Raw genomic sequence first — 14,227 nt, forward strand, 5'->3', positions numbered from 1 at the left:
GGCTGACTAGCAAGCCTGCCTCTGCCAGCTTGAGCCTAGGATTCCAAGTCCTTGCTACCAGGCCCAACTTTTGTTCATGAGTACTAGAGCTTAAAATAAGGTCCTCAAGCCTGTACAGCAATTATAGTTACTGTGGTACTATTACAGCTCCATCATAGTTAATTTACAAAGAAATCTTGGTATATATATATATATATATATATATATATATATATATATATATATATATATATATATATTCAGGTTTCAGAATAGCAAGAGTTTTAAGATAAGGTTTCTATTGTTTAAAAAAATCAGATCTTTTAAAAACACAGGTTCTTTTTCTGTCTTATTTAACTTTAGAAGGCTAACTGCGGTAGCCTCTTGAGTTTAATTTCTAACACTTTCCAAACAAAACCTAAGCCTGGTATACCAGAGACAAAATAGAGCAGTGCCCTCGTCCATTTCACAGCAAGAAGATGACCTCTGGGTGTGGGTATGTTATGATAAAGAAGCTTATTTAGTTCACAGTTCTGGGGGTTGGGACACTTAAGGTTATGTTGTGGCATTCAGTGAGTGCTGTCATGAGGCCTATTGATATGATGAAGCTTCATATGAGAGCAGGCAAGAATCTGGGCAAATGCTGGCTTACCATGTTAAAGGTATTGGAAAGTGAGTTCATGAAAGGTAGTTAACATTACGTGAGGTCACAAGGGGAGGGACTCCCATGATTCCATTAGTGCCAAGGTGGCCCCTGAGAGTGGGCTCCTAGCAAAGGCCTTCTGTGGCCTCACCTCAGGGCAGGAAGCAGAAGGGCAATTGGATGGATGGGGGTGGGGCTGTCAGAACATAAGGTATAACCTTGCCCGACTCTGAGATAGGTTTTCATTCCTCTTGGAATCCTAATCACCGCTTAACGTCCCCACCCCCCAAACTGCCAATCAAATTTCAACATAAGCTTCAAAGGGAGCAAACCCTAGCAAGAAGCGTTGAACATTGTCGTTGTTGTTAAGATCCAGTTAGGATTCCCAGCTCAGCACTATCTGCTCTCCTTGTTGCTATGGTCCCAGTTGTTTGTTTCCTCTTTTAGTCTCTGCTGACCATTTCCTCTCTTGAGAGATGCTCCATGATGGAAGGCACTTGTATAGCGCAGCAGGTGTGCTAGGTGGAAGGGAAATTGTATTAACACATATATGAAAGACCAAAGAGACAGTTCTTCTGTCCCACAGTGGGGTGACATCCCCAGGAAACATTCAAGCTCTTTAAGTGAAATATTTGAAGAATGAATTTTAGAAAAAAAAAATAATCTCCCTGCCTAGCTATGCCCACTGCTTCCCTTGTCTGTGCAGTCTGGAAACTCACATAGCAAGGCATCAGGAAGCCCTGTAGACGGCACTCTGGGTGCTGGATAATAAGAGGAAGGGAAAATGGCAAGGGGGCTTTCTTAAAGCGCTGAAGCTTTTCTCACGGAGAAAACCATTTCCCTTTATTTTAACCCCAGGCTTGTTTTAATTTTAAGCTATTAATTGGAAACAGTTAATCAGTAGCCATGGGCACATGCACACTTCTAGGATTACAAATATCTGTCCTTTGTGAATAAACCCTGAAGTGATAATGATTTATATGTATGATGTGCTATTGGAAAGGCCCAAGCTCTTCCTACATGATGATGTGCAGAGGTTATCCACTAGAACATTCTAACTCATCATAAGGCTGGGAGACCCTTAAAGGGTGACAATATTTTCAAGACTAAATGAGAAAGTAGGTGTACACATTTTAAAACCACAAATTCTGGGAGTCATTTTCACAAAGCTTATTCTACTTAGTCCTCTAGACCAGTATTTTATTTCGAATGTTTATCATTCTCAGTGGGGTACCAGCAGAAATGCCCCCAGAACCCCCTAAAGAGCAGCAAGGTTTGCATAGCATGGGTTCTCATTGCTGCTTCAATACCAAATATTTACCGGGAAGCAGGATGAGTTTCTTCATTTAAAGAGAATTATTTGGTTTGGCTTAATGAAGCAAGAATTAACTGTTCACTGTTCCACTTAGCCCACTGCTGTGACAGATCTATCTTTATTAAGAAAATCTAATACATTCCTAGCAGGTAGCAGCAACCTACACATTTGAGGGAATTGGTAAGAAAGAAGACCATTGATTCTAATTGGAATGACAGCAGGAATTTGAACAGAAAGCAGTAATCTACATTGAAATATTACCATTATCTCAATTAAAGTTCATGTCCTGTCTTCTACACAAATAGCCTAGCAGACCTCTATAACCTTGCAGACTAGTGTCTTCAGTGCCCTTTAAAATAAAGTGAAAATAACAAAGTGAATGAATGAATGAATGAATGAATGAATGTCACTGGGGATTCCATTGTGAGGCACTGTTTTCAAGGGAAGCCACCACTTCAGCATCACTAAATACCCACACTGGACTAGCTGTATGCCTTGGACTTCCGTCATTCCAGCCAACTGTGCCATTGACCCCATGGAGATGATGAAATACCCTGGGAACACGATAAGCCCAGGGGACATGGGTGATTACAAAAGGTCATCTTACTGGTTTATGCATCCTTAAATTTGACTGAATAGCTTCCTCAAACGAAGGCATTCTCAGGGCTGTGATTGAAATATATTTACCTTTAAGTTGAGTAGATCCCCAAGATGCAATGTATTTATTTACTACCCGGTCACTGTAATGTTTGAGATAGGGAGTCGTCCTGGGCTCATGAGAAAGGAAGAACGTGGGAAATAAGGAAAGTAACTAGAGATAAGCTTTTCAAATCAAAATTCCGTTTGATGCTTTGCTTCCCAGAAGGGCAGCTTTGTTTTGGTGTCTGCTTCTCAGAGACCTCAATGTACTTCACCAGAACACCCTTGGTTGTGAATGTCTCAGGCACTACGTTTTATAATTTCCATTGTATGACTTTTCCTGGTAATAGGAGAGATTTTTTTTTTCAATTACAGGTTCCTGAAACATCATTTTGGTAGAATAATGTTCGTTCCTTTCTATAGTTCCTATTGGTGCTTCTTGACATAGTATGCTTAGTACTTTGAGAGGGAAAGAAATTCTGTGGTGTTTAGAGTGGATAAAATGTGGACATCTTTTAAGGCTCATTTTCTTTATGGAATTCCTGCATTCTTTAGCCCTGGCAACTTAAGAAAATAAGAAGAATACCTGAGTAACTTGAGCAGTGTGTCACCAAGGTTGCTAGTCTATCTAGTGGGTGTGACCTCAGGTCCAATACTTGCACACTACTGCGTGGACAGTTATGTACTGAGCAACTCTTTGATGGAGGCATGACTGCAGGACACATTGATGTGGTGGGGAATGATATCAATAACTTGGCTTCCTTCAGCCAATTCTGAGCAAACCCATATGTATCGTTAGGAGAACTCCACGTTCCTGCTATCATAACCCTGCTGTACCTGAGGTACTTCCTATCTTAACATACCTATTTCCCATCAAGATGGATGTCACCAGTACATTTTCTCCACAGGAGACGGCTTCTGTGGAATGAGGCACATATATCTGGATTGTCTCATACCCTGGAAACCCCTTGGGCTTTACAAATGGTCTGAATTTATAGTTGCTAGTTTTAGGGTATGTGACTGTGTGGGAGGCTGTCAATCAAAAATGAAATTTAACATTTTATTTGACTTTTGATATTGAAATAAGATTTCTCTTTTTCCCTCTGTTGTTGGCTCAGAAATAGAGTGGAGCAAGTTAATTAAAAGACTGGCAGCTCAATGCTTTCAGCCTTGGATGGTTCCCAAGCATCCCTTCTCGGGACCATTCTCTGTGACTGGGAAGCTCAGCTGAAGCCTTGGAAAAACTCGGAAAAACAAAGTGATTTCCTCTTAGCTCTTTGTTTTAAGATTTGAAGACAACAATTTTGAAGACTAATGTCCATACCTCTGGTTAATAGCCCCACTTCTTGGTGATGCCCTGAAAAGTGTTGGGGAGCACTGTATTTTGTAGACAAGTGGTGGAGACATTTTATTTTGTAGACAATTTTGGAAGCACAGCACTTGGTAGGCACACACCTTGAAACTATCTCAGTCAGCACAGCTGAATTAATCTTACCTATACATGCTCAGGAGCAGTCAGCTGACTCCCAGGAATAAATAACAGCAAACTCCACCACAGCTCATCAAGGTTATTTTTGACTCTTCACCTCCTGGAAACAGAAATATGCAGGAAGGGCTATTTAGTACATTGGTTTATTTGCACTGAGTGGAATTGTCTGAAGAATTGCATTCAACCCCCAACATTTTATTACTCAGAAGAGTAATCATAGAATGCTCACCTTCTAGAAGTTACATTGCAGCCCTTGGGCTATATAGCCAATCTATAGATGTGCTGTTAAACTCTGTGGACTTACTAACTACATTAAGAGCCATTTTATGTGAAATTTCCAGCTAATACTGGGTGCATACTACACCCATAAGGCTCAAGCTCACCATCACCTTTAGAAGGAATATAGACCCTCTTAAATTAGGTATAAATTCTGACTTACATGAGCTAACCTGGCTAGCTCAGTTGGTAGAGCATGAGACTCTTAACCTGAGGAATGTGGGTTTGTGCCCTACATTGGGCATCACTTGTTATGCAAAACCCATGAGAGTTTGTCTAAGGGGTATCAAGGATTTATTAAGATATGAAATGGGGAAAAATTCACTCACGGATACAGAACCAAGTAAACAGCCATCATTGTCCTCCATTCTGCCCGGAAGCATATGGATCCAGCCATCTGGTCTCCTATCACCCCAAGAGAATGACCTGTGCTCCCTTCTCAGATTTTAAGCAGTCATGTAACTTGCCAAGAGGCCACACCCTAAGGCTGGTATCCCAAAGTTATTGACAGAATGAATATCCACCCACAACACTTGTCATCTCTCTTTGTTTTTGTATGTGTACACACATGTGGGAGTGTATGAGTATCTCTCATGTGTGCATGCATGAATCTCTGTGGGGCAGGGCATGGGCACGCACATGCTAAGATACACCTTCAGTGGTGTTCTTCAAGAGCTGTTCACCTTGTTTTTTGTTGCTTTATACGATGTCCTTGTTTGTGTTTGTGTGGAGGCCAGAAAAGAGTGACAAGTGCCCCCTCAACAACTTTCGTCCTGTTCTTTTGCTGAAGGATCTTGCCCTGAACTTGAGGCTCAGTTTCTCCATGTAGGTGGGAAGCCAGGATGCCCTCTGTCCCCACATTCATTGGAGCTGACATTACAGGTATGCATGTTAGGTACATACTGGGGTTTGAAGTCCAGGCCCTAGAACTGCATAGAATGAGTATGTAACCATTGATCTTTTCTTCACATCAACCCTGGTTTTGAACTGGGACTGATGAAGTAGTTCAAAGTGTCTAATTGGCAAGCCCCATGGATCCCCCTCCTTCCTCTTGCCCGGCCCTGAGATTGAAAGCCCATACACAAGGCACCAGTGCCTTTTAAGCGTGGGTTCTACTGATGTAACTTAGGTCTTCTAGCCTGTGTAGCAAGCACATGAGCATGCTCCTCCCTCGCACTGCTTGCTTTCTTTAGATAGGACAAGGCTCTTCCCATTTGCTTTCTTTTCCTCCACTCGAATCACAAAATGAAGGCCTAGCAAAACATTTGATTTGTGATCATTGAGCATGACAGAACCTTTTGATACCATAATTCTCTCTAGCAGTTATAAGAGGGAAAACATGGGAAAAACTGAGTTTCTGGGTGATTTCTTTCTGAAGGACACAGACCTCATCCAGTGACTGTCTAGCATGGGCCAGGAACTTTTCTCATCCTGTCTCATGTGCTGATCACAACAGCTCCATGGAGCATGGAAAAGTGAGCTCCGAGAGACTGAGCTTGCTCAAGACCACACAGCTCTTGGGTGGCAGAACTGAGTTGCATTTCTAAGCCTGCCTGCTTCTAGATTTCCCCTCAAAACTTCCTGAGACTTCAGGTGGCTTTCCACAAGCCAGATCCCTCTTTCCACATCTCTGTCAAGAGAGAACTGAGTAGACTAGAGAGGGCAGGGGAAATTTTGAATTAGCATCCTTAGCTCTTCACCATTTCCCTCCTATTACTGCAGTAGAATGACTTATTTGGGGTTTTGAAATTACTCACAATAAGATAGAAAACAGAATGCATAGCTCCTGTTAGCTACCAGAAGGCCCGCTTCCACATGGCTTTTAATTGTTTCGTTGGCTGTGTGTTCTCCCCCCTCCGTGGCTGCACAGCTGTATGGGGGCTCAATTTGTAATAAAAGTGGTTTAGCGCAAACCATACAGACATCATGGTCCTTGATTTCCCCCTAGGCTTGGAAAATCTCTCTTAATTATCTGCTCGTAGGGTTGGAATTTCTTCACCAAGTCTATCTTCATTTACTGGAGAGTCTCCAGAGTCCCACTTTTAGAGGAATTTTTTTCGGCCCCACGCCCTGATGTTGAGGAAGGTCAATGTGGCAAGAAAGCTGACTGACTTCAGGCTCACCCCAGTGAGGGTGAAGTTAAGCAAAGGGAATCTTGCTCACTCTAGATGGGTGAAAAGGGGAGTAAGAGAAGCAAGAAAGAACGGTGTGCCAGTCAGAGTGCAAGGGCCCAGTTAAGGAGCCCACTCCCTTCAGCTCCACAGGCACCGGGTCCCTGCTTGACCCCATGCTGTTACACAGACCTCTCTAGTGGAAAGAGTGGAAAGGCTAGGCAGAAACCGCTTCTGGTGAAAAGGTACCAAGAAAATGTTGGCCATCTTAAAGGAGTCACGGAAGTAAAAGTCCTCTTTAGGCAGGTGTGGGCCAGCCGTTGAACACACACACACACACACACACACACACACACACACACACACACACACATTGCAGCCAGCCATAAGCCTCCAGTACCCTCTGAAGAGGGGCGGAAAGAGAACTAGAGCTTGAAGAACACCAGCTAGAGAATTTCCATCTGCTGTGTCTTCCATAGAGGCTCCCAAGCAATGGAGCTCATTGGGGATCTGTGCACTGACATGCCCTCCTGACTCCTGAGGCTGAGGGTGGGTTTCCAATAGCTTTTGTAATCACATAGTCTGTGTAGAAAGCACGATGTTTTTGAAGATGGGGAAACATATCCTATGTATGTCTTACAGCACACTTTCATGCTTAGGTTGTATATATGGGCACGTACCTTGGAACCAAGTCTGGTTATTGGTGAGAGTGGCTGTGGGAATCCAAGGAAAGGCAGCACAGAAGGCCTGTCACCTCTGCTGAGGCCAAGGACATCGGAACAGCAGCCACCTGCCAACCCAGGTGATGGCACATGGATCTAGGTCCTGAAACCAGTACTATATTAATCCATGGACCAGATTTGATGCTTGATAACTCTCTAGCTGGGATGCTGAGGATGGCTGCCACACCATGGGCAGACTTCTGCTGGCTGGGAGGAATATGTCAGAGCTTGGGTCATTCATCAGATCCTAGAACTTCCAGAGAAGGCAGGGAAGGACATTTGTCCCGCTGATGTGGCTGTATGAATACGGTTTGTTTGTTACATAATCATAAATCAGGCTCTTGTATTCTTCCTCTAGGATCAAGACATTTTAGCAATTCAGAAGATTCACAGTTTGTGTGGACCCGGCTTCCACTGTAGACATTTCCTTCCCTTAAGATATCCCTCCCTAGTCTACAAATCAAGAGACCTGCCCTTTAAGGCCTGCAATAAACAGCCTTGTCAATTAGCGTTGATGGAATCATAGTGATAAGACACTGGTGGGCACTCAACAGGAGTTTGCAGAGGTTTTACTGTCACATATGGGGAGATCCAAACTGAGGGAAAGGAGTGACAAGGTCACCCAGCTGGAAGCCAGCTGGGCTTCTGGTTCTGGGCCTGAGCTCCCTGTACTGCCGCAGCCTCGCTTGCTCGCTCTCTTCAGTTGGTACTTGCTTTTTATTTTAAGCTCTTTGAGTCAGAGGAGTACCTGTCAGCCAAAGGGGCTTTCACATCCGCACCAAGCACCGTTGTTTCTCCTTTCCTAGGAAATGACTTTTCCCCCACTCGGTGACCTTAAGTTAGAGGAAATAAAATAATTTTGAAGTGCCATTTTTCTGGGCCGTATACCAATGCCATTACCTAGAAAGCTGACCACAGCTGAGGGTTAACCTAAGCCCTGTGGAGGCAGAGAAGAAGCAAGAAATTGAGGCCCCTGATGGCCCCGTTTTGCAAGTGGTGTTGATGACAGTTGCTTATAAGGAAGATTCCAGCAGTTGCTTACCCATAGATGCAGAAACTTCTTTAAACTGGAAGGAATTTCAGTAATTATCTATAGAGAAATAGCTTCAGGAAAAACAAGGCCTAGGACCACAGTCAAAGGGCAGATTTTAATTGGAACTTACGCTTCCTACTCCTAGTCAGAGGCTCACATTGGAAGGACTACCTCAGTGAGTCCAGGGATGTGGCATTCCCTGTTAAGACAAGGCAGTGAAAATGAAAAAGTTATGTCCAAAGTAAGAGTACAGCTGCCCTGACGGTCACCACTGAGCCCTTGTTACAATCCAATCTCTCTTGTACGACTTTACAGGGACTAAGTCCTTCCAGTCAACTTGTCAACTTTCACCAGTCTGTAACACAGTGATGCTCCTCCAGATCTAAGTGGTCTGTAGCCACAGGTGCATAAAAGTTGGGAGGTGCCAGGTTCTGCTCCAGCTGGCTCCTAGGCATCAGATCCAATGAATGGGAAGACCCAGATATGCCATTTTTGTAGAAGGAAAAAATATGTACCCATTGGAAACTTCTACCCAGTTGTGGCATATCACTTACATTCAAATGGAAAGTCACATTGGCAAGTTCAGTATCAATGAAAAGAATATAATAGATCATGTAATAATGGCCAGAGAAGTCACAGTGATTGGAGATTTGTGATGAAATGTTATCCTTCAATGTGGTAATGTTGGGAGGTGTCTAGGACATGGGGTGAAGCCCTTATCAAGTGAATTAGTGCTCTTATTCAAATCCTCTTGAGAGCCCAGCTGTGTCCACATCATAGTCTGAGAATTCCAGCCTTGGAAATATGAAGAATAAAGGTATGTTGTTTAAGTTTCCCAATTTGTAACTTGGTGTGGTCCTAAGGCAGATGTGCGTGTGTATGTCCACATGACCAGCAGCAGAGCATGTGGAGTGGTATTGCTGTCTACAACAGGAATCACCACTTGGTGTTCATTTCTCCTTTGTTCTTAATGCCGATCTGTGATATGGGGAAAAAGACCTACAGATGTCTAAAGTTCATATGAAAAACCAGAGGCAGATTGCTTTGAACCCCAGCAGTGTGTCCATACTCCCTCAATCCCCGGCCTTGCCTATCTCACTGTCTGCTGCCTTCCTCTGATAACCCTCCAACAGATGCAGATTATCCCTCCTTCACGAGCTGGGCCAGTCACCTGATGCCTCATGCCAACATATCAGCCATCTGTTATGTCTACCTGTGTTGACAGAGCTGTTTATTTATTCAGAGTGCATCTTGAGCACCTGTGGGCATTCTGAGATACAAAGTAGGAGGCAGAGTGGCAAAGAGATGGGTGATGGACCCTTTTCTCATAAGCTAGTGAAAATCAGTACACTAAAATTACATAGACTAAACCATAGTTTAACGTATTACATTGCTATGGGGAGGTTGCAACAGTGAGAACATTTTTGCGACTAGAAAATCTTTATGAAAGGATGGGAGGAGAGGACTGGGTTTAATCTTTGAAGGGTAGGTTGGGCACCTAGATAGGAGGGGAGGGAATATAAGTAGATAGGGCCCACAGCAGGCAGTGGCCAGCAGACCCTTAGTCCCAGGATTCCTTGCAGCAGACATCTCAAAAGACTTGATACTACTGTCTCAGCTAGGCATCTACTGGCCAAAGCAAGGAGTCATTTGTTGTCCTATTTTAAGTTGGTATTCCAATACTAAGAATAAATATTTTTATATAAATACTATCATTATCTTGGAATAGCACAATTAAATTTATTGCTTCATAAACATTTAAAGCCCTAACTTGACAGATGTTAACTCCTAAAATATAACAAGTTTTGGGCCTGAGGATGTCATTCTGTGGAATAGAATTTGCCCAGCAAGCTCCAGGCTGTGGGTTCTACCCACAACACAACAAATAAATACACAAATGACCACATACAGTATGACAAATCTTAAGAATCCTTATTCATATTTTCTTCATTTGAAAAAAAAAAAACCAATATCTTCAAAAAGCCTGACAGCAGATTTTATGTCTTTCAAGATATCCTTGTTGAAATATCACAAAAAGAGTGTAATCATATTAACTAAGAAGATCATTTCATTCACTAGTTTAATAAATATTTAGTGAGCATGTCTGATAAACAGGGCATCAGTCTATGAGTGGGGATGTCTCGGTGATCAAGGGGTATAAATGTATGGCCATCTGGAATCAGAATTCTACTGAGAGCACCCATAGAAGGCAGGGGGAAAGTTGCAAAGCTAAGCTGCACATTTGTGGAGGAAACAGATCTCACTCCCAACTAAGGCTGACCATAGTGTTAGTCTTCCGCATACTGGGAGTCATGGAGGGTTTCTTCAGGGCTTCTTTGGGGCTTGGAGAAAGCATAGATGTGAAGCTTGATCTGGCTACACCATGGGAGGCAAAATGAGTGAGAAAGGGAGCCAGCTGAGTCTAATAAGGGATGCCCAAACTTGATGGGGTGGCACATGCTTGTAACCTCAGCATCTGGGAGGCTGAGGCAGAAAGATTGCAAATTCAAGGCCATCCTGGGCTATATTGTTAGTTCAAGTCTAGCCTCAGCTGTGTGGCAACACTATTTCAAAGAGAAAAAGGAAGGGCTGGGAGGAAGGAGGAATGGGAGGAAGAGAAGAGGGCATGGATGTAGGGAAGGATAGAGAAAGAGGAAGAGGTATCCAGAAAGAAATGTCCAGCAGATAGAAAAATGACCCTAAACTAGAACAGCTGATTCACAGATTCCATGTGTGTAGTTGGGCTTTCTTAGGACCTCCAATTCCCAAATAATGACATGGAGACTTATTAATAATTATGAAAGCTTGGCTTTAGCTTAGGCTTGTTCCCAACTAGCTCTTATAACTTAATTAACCCATTTCTATTGGTTTATCTTCTGTTATGTGGCTCGTTACCTCTCCTCCATTCAGTATGTGTGACTCCCTCCATGTCTGGCTGGCTTAATCCTGCACACGTGTGTACCTCAGTTTCTTCCCCATTTCCTCTCTCTCTCTCTCTCCAGAAATCCCACCTATCCTCTCCTGCCTAGCCACTGGCCATTCAGCTCTTTAATAAACCAATCAGAAGGGACCCTTAGGCAGAGAAACATCTTCGTAGTGTACAAAAAGATTATCCCACAACAGATATGAAGGCTGGCATAAGAGGGATCCCCTGTTGTATGCACCAGAGAGAAGAGAAAGGCAAAACAGGGGCAGCCTCATCTCTGGTAAGGGCAGGTCAATATAGATGGTTAGATAGACCCAAACAGGCTCTGGCGTCAGGTGACCCTCCCATCAAGTGATACTGAACAACTGGGAAGCTTCTGACCTCTCAGAGCTTTAACGGTCCCATCTGTAAAAGTGACCAGCCCAAACTTAAGTAGAAATGAGACAATACACACAGGAGACTGGCTTGATAGTTAGTGGGTTTTTATTGTCATGAGTAGAGCTATGTAGGATGATGAACTGGCATCTGGAGCAGAACATCTAAAGGATGGTGTTAAATCACAAGGGTGGGGCCTCAGGTGAACCCCATAGGAACTGATGCCATGTTACCCACAGGGCATCCAAAAGAGGTGGTGAGTGGACCGCCAGCAAGAGGAGCTTCACATGGGCTCCTGTGTGGATGAATACTGACAATATGCTGCCGTTTATTTCTTGGGCACCTAGCACACTAAGCATTTGTGAAGCCTTCACAGAATGAAGACTTAGCTTCACAGACCATGGGTCTCTGAAGAGGATAAAGCTAATTGCTTTGTAAATGAAGAGATGAGAGTTAATCAGCCCAGCCTATGAGTCCCCTTGACCCCAGATCCAAAGTTAACTAGCACCTGATTTAGGTCAGCACACTTGCCCCCTTTCTTACCACCTGTAGATACCCCCACACCCACTGGTTGCTGGTCCTGACAGAGGCACCCCTGAAGAGACAGCATTGCCCCATCTAGCACATCAGAGCCCTTAGCAGATAGGAGACCTTGCTTCAACAGTAGGCTTCCACCAGCCTTAGTGAGGCCACAGACAACTCCTGCAGCCCCAGGAAGATGACTGCCACCCTTCCAGGTTTACTATGCCTTGTTGGTGGCAATTTGGTCCCAGCTCCCTGGGACTGGAACTTAATGTAACTGAAGCATACCAACATGGGAGTTAAGAGGCTGGTTCAAATTATGACACAGCCCCTAATGACCGGTGTGGTCTGAAAGTGTCGTGTTCTTTTTGAGCTACCCTCTCTTCCTCATTTGCAATCCTGACACCACCGTGACCCTGGGCCCAGATCAAACAAGAATGCAGAGGTAGTTACCCAAAGGAATGCCAGCCTATGTGTGCCCAAGAAGCTTCCAAACAGCGGCTGCAGCTGTCTTAGCCTCATGGTCTAAATGGAGGTGTGATGGACTCAGGCCCCAGGAGGTGTGAAGAAAGCCATGAGCCACAGAATCTTGCTGCCCCATTGGTTACAGACTACCTTGAGTTCTTTCGATAAAGCCCATTTTAATTCTTTTTCCCTCTCCTGCAGTCACGCTTAGTCATAATTGACTCAAGAAAGCCTCCCACTCAGGCAGGGCTCTAACTCTGTATTTTGATGTTATTTTTAGTGTCACCTGGGTGGATTACAGGTTTCTGGTCCCAAATAAACCCTCCTTAGAGCAGAACTGAGGCAGCCCCATGACTTGCTTAATGGTTTAATACCTTGAGTGTGAATGGCTTTGTCATTTGATGCGAACAGATTCTAGCAACAAAGGCTGCCAGGGTATTCTTTCTTAATCATTTTCTGAACATCCTCAATCTGACAAATTTGCTTTCACAAATCCCGGCTTGAGGATGGCATAGGCCAGCTCCAGTGTGTGGGACGGATGAGATATTATCAGAAGACTGATGTAAACGTTCCGTGTGGAAGGTAGAGGGGCTTGATGTGGCCTCTTTTCCCAAATCAACCCCCTTAAAAATGAACTCATCCCACAGAATAGCAACCTGCCTCGTCATCACCCTGGCTCCTCACACTGCCACAGAAGCAGGCGTTTTTGTGTTTTCCTTTTCTCTTCCTTTAATGTCCAATCTGGCCTGCCTAAAGAGACACCAAAATGCCAGCGCAGCGAAGCGAGTAATCGGCATTTACTCCAGGCTCTGCTCCGTTTTCCAAGCAGAAGGACAGCGGAGATTGAAGGGGTGGGGGTCTCTCTGCTGTGGCTCCTTGCAGTAGACCTGCCAAGCATTACTGTTTCAGCCCTTAAACCTGCGCCAGACTGTTCATGTCTTGATGCTTATTCAAGTGTCAGAAAGTGCTGGCTTATGTCAGAGGGAATGGGGGGCTGTCAATAAGGAAATTACTTACATTCACGGGGTGATGGCGGCAGTCTGTCAGGTAGCGTTTTGAGAAGACGTCAAGCTGAAGGGAGGAAGCAGAGAAGAAAAGAGGATGACAGCGAACAGCCCTGGGGGAGGGGCCCTGCTCAGGAAAAAAACAACCGTTGGGAGACATTTTTCCCTTCTTTTTATTCTAGAGCTAAACTCTAGGTACCGCAGTCACAGGTCACACAATAAACAAGAAGGTGTTTTCTAACCCAGGATAGAACAAGAACAGGGCGGCAAGGGGCCTTTTGTTTCTTGAAGTCAGCTTTTTTTTCTGCCTGAGGAAGAAGCAGGCATCGGTTTCCTGGAACACATGGGGTTTCCATGTTCCATGTTTTATGTATTTTGCTTTGTACCAACTTCCCATAGCCATTATTTTCTAGGAGTGGTGAAAAGCTTTACTGATGAGGTGCACATGGGAAGCCATCATGCCAAAAAACATTTGGTATGCCAGAGAGAGGAAACAACATCCCCTTTGCTGCACAGTTTTAAGTTTGACTGAAGGGCATGCCCTCTGTGTAACAGCACACTCTGTCTGTCCTTGCCTGAATGGTAAGGACTACTGCAGACTTTGCTTTTGGAGCTGAGCTGCAGTTAGAAGCTTCCCAGTTCTGATTTCCTGTGTTCATGCTCTTCCCTGGGTCCTTATGCCTGCAAAGCTCCTCTCTCTCTTTCCCTCTGTCTCTGTCTCTGTCTCT

At 44.2% G+C, this 14,227-nt stretch overlaps 1 long non-coding RNA gene across 1 annotated transcript; it reads right to left on the reverse strand.

Moving 5' to 3' along the window:
• Nucleotides 1–252: 252 nt before the first annotated feature.
• On the reverse strand, nucleotides 253–13,574 carry LOC118591772. The gene is made up of 3 exons (XR_004946019.1): nucleotides 13,513–13,574; nucleotides 4,072–4,165; nucleotides 253–1,140 (listed from the first exon to the last, which is right to left on the reverse strand). It is a non-coding gene; the product is annotated as an uncharacterized LOC118591772 (long non-coding RNA).
• Nucleotides 13,575–14,227: the final 653 nt, after the last annotated feature.

The sequence above is a fragment of the Onychomys torridus genome, chromosome 10, assembly GCF_903995425.1.
Source record: "Onychomys torridus chromosome 10, mOncTor1.1, whole genome shotgun sequence".
Classification (NCBI taxonomy): Eukaryota; Metazoa; Chordata; class Mammalia; order Rodentia; family Cricetidae; genus Onychomys; species Onychomys torridus.